This window comes from Hibiscus syriacus, unplaced genomic scaffold (genome assembly GCF_006381635.1).
Source record: "Hibiscus syriacus cultivar Baekdansim isolate YM2019G1 unplaced genomic scaffold, ASM638163v2 tig00110332_pilon, whole genome shotgun sequence".
Lineage (NCBI taxonomy): Eukaryota > Viridiplantae > Streptophyta > Magnoliopsida > Malvales > Malvaceae > Hibiscus > Hibiscus syriacus.
Window position 1 is genome coordinate 2,573,950 of NW_024062688.1, and position 7,301 is coordinate 2,581,250.

A 7,301-nucleotide genomic window follows, 5' to 3' on the forward strand; every position below is an offset into this window, starting at 1 on the left:
TTATTCTCTTCACCGAAATTTTAAAATAACAAATTTATCAATATCATTTTACAATATATGTCCAAAAATGATCCAAATTGATACTAAATTCCATCCGCACAAAAGACAGTAGTTGAAACATTTTCATTGATACATGCAAATATATGCAAAAAATAATAATAATAATAATAACTTTTTGCAGTATATATACATGTTAGTTTCCATTATTTGTTCTTTTATTTTCTTAGGGTCCGTGGGTGGGTGTTTTGTAACTTGAATATATACATTATCATAATTCTACAAGCACATTAATGAATGTTGTTTTTTTTAAGGTGAAGATCAAAAGGTGATATGTTTTTTCTAGTTGCATTAATGGAAGGAGTGAGAAACAATGAGTGAAAAATAAATGGTTGGGGAAATCTCTTGGCAATGGCTCTGTCAACCATGACAAACATGCTGCTAGTAGTTAAATAAAGAGAAAATAACCTCAATGATCGAAAATGTCTTATAATATACGATTTTAACTAATTTTTTTTTAGATTTGCTAAAATGACTAACAAAATCGCAACGCGAACTCTAATTTTTCAACTCAGTTTCCAAATTCGCAACGCGAATATCCAGATTCGCAACGCAATTGTAAGATTCGCAACGCGATTTTGAAAAATGTGTTGCGATAGTTAAAATGTGTTGCGAGAGTTTGAAAAACGTGTTGTTGTGATAGTGAAAAAGTGTTGCGATAGTGAAAAATCTAAAATAAGTTTACATTTTAACTATTTCAAATTCACGTGGAGTTTAAAACAATAAAGAATGTGTTGAGATAGTATAAAAAATTCCCAAGCCATTTGTAAGATCTTAGTTTGAAACAATAAAGAATGTGTTACGATAGTGTAAAAGATTCTCAAGTGTTGGCAATGCTCAATCCCACATAGTATTGGAAACACTATTGGGAATGAGTATTTAAAGCTTGGATTTCCTACTTCCTTGTTGAGTGGAAGAGAACAAGGGGACTCTCGCGCACCGTCGCCGCCGCCGTGGTCATGGTCGTGGTCGTGGTCGTGGTAATACGTGTCTTCAACACGTCCGCGCGGATACTATTTTTTTTAAAAAAATTCTTAAGAAACAAATGCAATAACTTCGACTATCGCAACGAATTTGGATTAACGTAAATTTGGAAAATCGCAACGCGAACTTGGACTATCGCAAAATCGCGTTGCGAATTTGGAAATTGAGTTGAAAAATTAGAGTTCGCGTTACGATTTTGTTGGTCATTTTGGCAAATCCAAAAATAATGGTTAAAATCGTATATTATAAGGCATTTTCGGTCACTGAGGTTATTTTCTCAATAAAGAGAAAATAACCTCATCTTAACCACGACCGATCATGACTGTATTTTGACTCGAGGAAATTAAAAAATTAATCCTTAATTCAAAAGAAATTAATAAAAAAATATAAATATTTATAAAAAAATATTATCTTCTAGTATTTATTGATGTAAAATTATTAACAATAGTGTCAGCATTAATGTTTTCCAACATATTTTTCTTAATACATAACATAAATAGTTTATTACCTCGTTCAATCTTTCTTGTACATTATTGATCTAAAAGTAATTTGTCAACAATTTTAGCTTTTAAAAATTTCTTTCCACGGATGCAACTATCACCTGCATTGTTAAAAGAATTCGGTAAATAATTGAAATATTAAGATAACAATTTGTATCATTAATAAACTCAAGAATTTCAAGTACTAACATGAACACATTCGACAAAGTCAATAACAACACTTTCATTTAAAAAAAACCATCAACATCAATATTTGATAAATCATTATGAGAAAAATAATCTTAAATTTTTGTAATATTATATTAATTTATTTTCTTTTAATGACTTCCACCTTATAGAATCAATTAAAAATAAAAATAAAAATCTTAAAAAAATTTAACTACTTAAATTTATCTTTTAAAGAAACAATCATCATATCAACAACAATAAAAAAACTAATTAACTCTAAAAAGATTCTTTTAATGATTATATTTCTTTATTATAATTATTCTCATCAAATTATCTATTTTTAACAAAAAAAAAAAAAGTTTTCCTTTAAAAAGTTGAAGACAAAAGCTTTTCCTTCTCTCTCCCTACCCTTGAATCAATATGCATTTGTTGAATGTCATGGAGGATTTACATATTCACCACACGATGTTTATAGCGGCATTTTGAAAGTAAATGCCATTAAATTTATACATATCGTGGCGTTTACAGTTGAAACGTCTCAAACTAACAACATTAACGGCGTGTGTGAATAAACGCCGCTAAAGACATACTTTAGTGGCGTTTATCAAATGAACGTCTTATATTTTCGTACTTTAGTGACATTTTGAAACATATGTTGTTACAGACTTCTAATTTAGTGGTGTTTCCAAACAAACGCCGCTACAGACTACTTCTTTAGTAGTATTTTTAAACAAACGCCGTAATAAGATGGATATATAGTGACGTTTTTGAATAAACGCCATAATTTGTCAGTACATTAGTTTTGAGTCTTCTATAGTCACAGACCCTTTAGCCCTTTTTCAGTTTTTTCCCCTTTATCTGTTTTCCTTTTTGTCGTTTACCCAAACTCATCTGCCGTCTCTTCGCCGATCTAACGCCCTCTTCATCGATTTTGCTGCTTCTTCGTCAATCTCACTCCCTCTTCGTCAATCTCACTCCCTCTTCGTCGATTCTGCTGCTTCTTCGCCGATCTTACTCCCTCTTCTCTGAATCTGTTGCTTCGCAAGTTTTGAGGGCTTCACTGTCGGAATGCACCACCCAACTGTTGTTTTCTCCAACTCCCTCGAACTTCAGATTCTATTTTTTAGAATATGTTGCAATGAGTTTCCTAATTTCTGTTTTCAGGGGATTGAGAAGTTCACTATCTCGCATCGGATGTTGAGGGGAGACACTGTTGCCAATCTTGCTGTTAAGTACTCTTCTGAGGTAAACAAATAATGGGAAATTTATGATTTTTTTTTTCTGAATTTGTCTTTGGCATTATTAAAAGTTCAAAAGTGAATCGCATTTTACTTGTATCCTTCTAATAGAAATTTAAGACTTACATGGAGATGAGATTTGGGAAAGGAAGGAAGGATCCGCAGTCTTAACTTTGGGAATTTTGATTTTGCTTTTCTATTGTAAACCGTTGCATTTTGGCCATTTAACTTTCACCTGTGCTTAGCTGGGTTAATTTTGGTAGAGCTAAGTTTCATGCCAACAAACATTCTTTTCGTGAATGTACCTGGAATTTCCAAACTCAAATGGCATCCCTTTACAATTACCTTCAGTAGTAATATGTATCCTCCATATTACTGTGTTAGAGACAATAAAGTTCATGGATCATTGATATTAGGAGGGAAGAGAACTTGTTAACTGGTGTTATCTTACAGAAGTTAGGGGTTTTCTGTTATATTCAAGTTACACCTTTGTAACTATTGCTAATTGATTTTGGTATCGATGCTTAACACCTCTTAAACGAATGTTCAACTCTTTATATGCCTCAAATGATTCAAACCTTTTTTACAGGTATGCTTTTGCTACCCAGTCATTTGTTGCATGTTGTTTTGAGTGGGATTTCTAGGGTACCAATTGATTGAAAGGCATATCTAAGTACTTGATATTATTTGAAGTGAGACAGGCAGTACTGTATTATAGTTAGGTAAGTTGATTCTTTCTTTAGTATGAAAAACAATTCACTGTGACAATTTGCTGCAATTCACATCGTGCATCTCAAATTTTCAGGTCGGATATGTTTTGCTAAATTGGTTTGTGACTTTGGATTACATGTTTATTCACCTCACTTGTTTCAAGCATTTATTTCCAGGCATAACATTGGATCGTAGCTTGTGCAGATTTTCTAAAAACAGGCTACCAATACATGTTTGACAACGACGTTAAGGAGCAACACAGATCTATGCTCTTTTTTTTGTTGGTTTCTCCTTTGTTCTTCATCAGTTTCCCTCAAAGAAGTGAAAAATACATGTTGATTTCTTAGTTACAATAGTTTATAGGTTGTTTAAAGACTAGGTAGTTTTACTAACAGTTCTGTATGTTGTATTACTAGCGGCGTTTTCCTTACAAATGCCGGTAATTATCTCATCTATAGTGGCATTTATTTTGTCAAACGCCGTAATCTTTAAGCCATTAGTGGCGTTTATTTCGTATATATCAATTTCTAATTTATATTACCCAAATTTAATATCTTGTAGTATTATTTAATAAATTCACCACAGTGAATTTAACCTCAAAAATAAATCAAAATTTATAGAGATTAAAGTGAAATAAACTTAGCATCCTAAAAAATATAGATGTCAAATATAAAAGACTTAATGTCAACAAAATTCCATATCTCAATACAAAAACAATCTGGTAAAATAAGCAAAATCTGAAAACAAATTCACCATAATCCTTCAAACCATATAGTAATACATAACGGTGTTTTTTTAAGCGCCATTAAAAACATTTCCGGCGCAAGCAAATATGCCGTAAGAAACGTTGTTAAAACCATCATTGCAACAGTTAGCGACGTTTGTGAAGAAAAATGCAGCAAAAGGTCAAGCTCTATAGCTGCGTTTTTTCTTACAAACGACGCGAAAGATCAAGCTCTTAAACGTGTTTTTCAAAGGTCTTGGCCATTGCTCAGTTTTTGGAATCATAGCACTTACACCTTGCAAAAGAAGGATTTTTTATAGCATGGTGATAAGTAATTTTGCCTCGAAGAGATTTATTTTTCTTTGCTTTTGCAGTTGATGTAGTATTTTGTTCGTTTATCGTTCTGTTCTTTGATTTTCTGGTGTGTAAAACCATCTTTATTTTGTATTCCATCATCTAGTGATTGTTGTTAAAGATTTTAGATTCGAACACGTCATCTATATAATTATTTGTTATTAAATAATTAATTTTTTTAAACAAATCATCATTTTATAATCTGTATATTAAAAGAAAAACGACGATAAGGATAAATTCAACAAGGGAGAGCAGAACTAACTTCATGCTCTCCTCTTTCCTGCCATAACACGGTCGTGGGGTTTACCACCCATTTGGCTTCAAAAATCTGATTTTCTGTAATAGAAAATTAACCTAAAACGATGGCTTGGTGACATCTAACACGGTGACTCACGCTTCATAAACCATTGGCTAAATTTACATGCATTCTATACATTTTCCCTTCTATTCAATTTAGTCTTCAATTCCTTAATGTGCAAATTTCGTATTTTAGTCCTTAATCAATAAAGTCTTGATTTCTTTCCATTTCCTGATAACTGAATTTAATCCAGAATCAAATTTAAAATCCCAAATTTTCAAAATGAATTTAAAAAATTTATCTCTCGTTGTTTGAAATAAAAAAAATATTAAATCGATTTTAAAGGTGTTAAACAAGACTATATGTGCCATCAAAGCCTTAAATTTGAAAAACAACACTATACGATAGAATTCATTTTATATGAAAAAGTAAAAGAATATAAAAATATAGTATATATCATCAATAACACTATGATGTTAAAGAATTTGACTACATAAGGTATACAATTCAGAGCATTACATATATGATGTTAAAAGAATATACTTATTTTCCTTCTATTGGTACTGTGGAGGAAAGATGAAATTTTCAAATTCTCTTCTATTTGAGATTTTTTTTTTGTTTTATATTTTCTATTGATAATATATTTTTCTCTTAAAATTTTATAAATTAGTCCCCTCTAATATAAAACCACGTGTCTATCCCTGCATCCAAATATCCTTACCCAAGCGCCTCCTAATGTGTACGCAAAAAACTGATAGATTGGCTGAAAACAAGCCTTTAAAGGCTCCCTAATGTAACATGAACAGGATGTTCCAACGTCTTTCTTTACCTTACCCCACAAATTCAAAAACCACCCTTGATCTCTGTTAACAAGAATCGCAGCCGATTGAAGATACGCCGAGGCGGCCGACTTCACCAACCGGTTCCTAATTACAATCTTCGAAGAATCGAAATCATCCGGAGTTATCGACGAGCGATAAGGTAATAATGAAAACGAGGAAGAACTTAAAATAAGGTCTTTCATGCTCGTGTAGTGGTGTTCACATTCTTCGATTTCGAGGTCAGCAATATCTGATGAAGAGTTTGTAGGTGATTTCAGTAAAGGAAGTTTTCCTAGCTTATGCAAATCTGTATCGTCCATCATTAGCCATGAGAGGTTTATTAGGAAGACAATGTGTGCATTTGTTTAGCGACAAAGTTTTTTTTTTTTTTGTTGTTGATCAATATACACATGAAAAAGATGAAGGATGAAAGTAAGACGTACTCAAAAAGATTTTATGTTGGAATAAACATTTGATTGTCAATGCTATTTTGTAGGAAATTGACACGGACAACTGAGATTATTGATCGGTTTCTTTTCTTTTCTACTTTGGTCCCTTTATTTTTTCTATTTTTTTGGGCCTCTCAAAATGAAAAATTACAAGCGCAAAGCTATTTTTTATTAGTCAACGCTAAAAAATTAAAAGATTTTAACTTTAATATTTTAAATTTTATCTTTTATGTTTTTAAAATTTCCTCAATCTCTTCACACAAGATTTTTAACTTCGTCCTTACTTATTAAACATTACAGGGTATGAGTAATTTTTTTTATTAAATAGAGATATATTACATTTTCAATTTCAAAATAAATATTAAAATTAAAATCCACATAAAATTTGATAATATAAATACTTTTAAAACTATTCAATCAATTAATGAATCTAAATCGGATTCCTTTTAACGACGCTAGAATCTTCTTGTTAAGTGAGTGCTATGTAGGGGTGAAGTCAGGCGCAGGAAAGGGGCCTCGACTCTCTTGGTTAAATGAATAAAATAATAATTTTCAATGCTTTACCTTTTTATTTTGGTCCCTCTCAAAATTTAAACCCTTGGATCTGCTGTAACGTTGCCTTATGATATTTTTTCTTGGGTTTCATGGTTGATTTAATCTTTAGGGGGCGTTTGGATGGGGGAATATGAGATTCTTATGAGAATGGAATCCACATTCCCCCGTTTGGTTAGTCGGAAATCTCATTCCCGGTAATGTAAGTGTCATAACCATTTTTAGGTGGAACCATTATTTATGGTTTTAAAAAATGATTACAACTTTAATTTAAAAAATTTGAGGAATTTGGATTAAAGGAATAGGAGTCGCCATCGACCTTTGAGTTAGGTAGGTCGAATACCTAAAAACGTCTTTTAACAATTTTAAAAAAAAATCATTTTATAAGACAAAATTTGGCATGCATCACCAAAGATTCGATTAAGTGGATTCGGGAGTCGGTTAC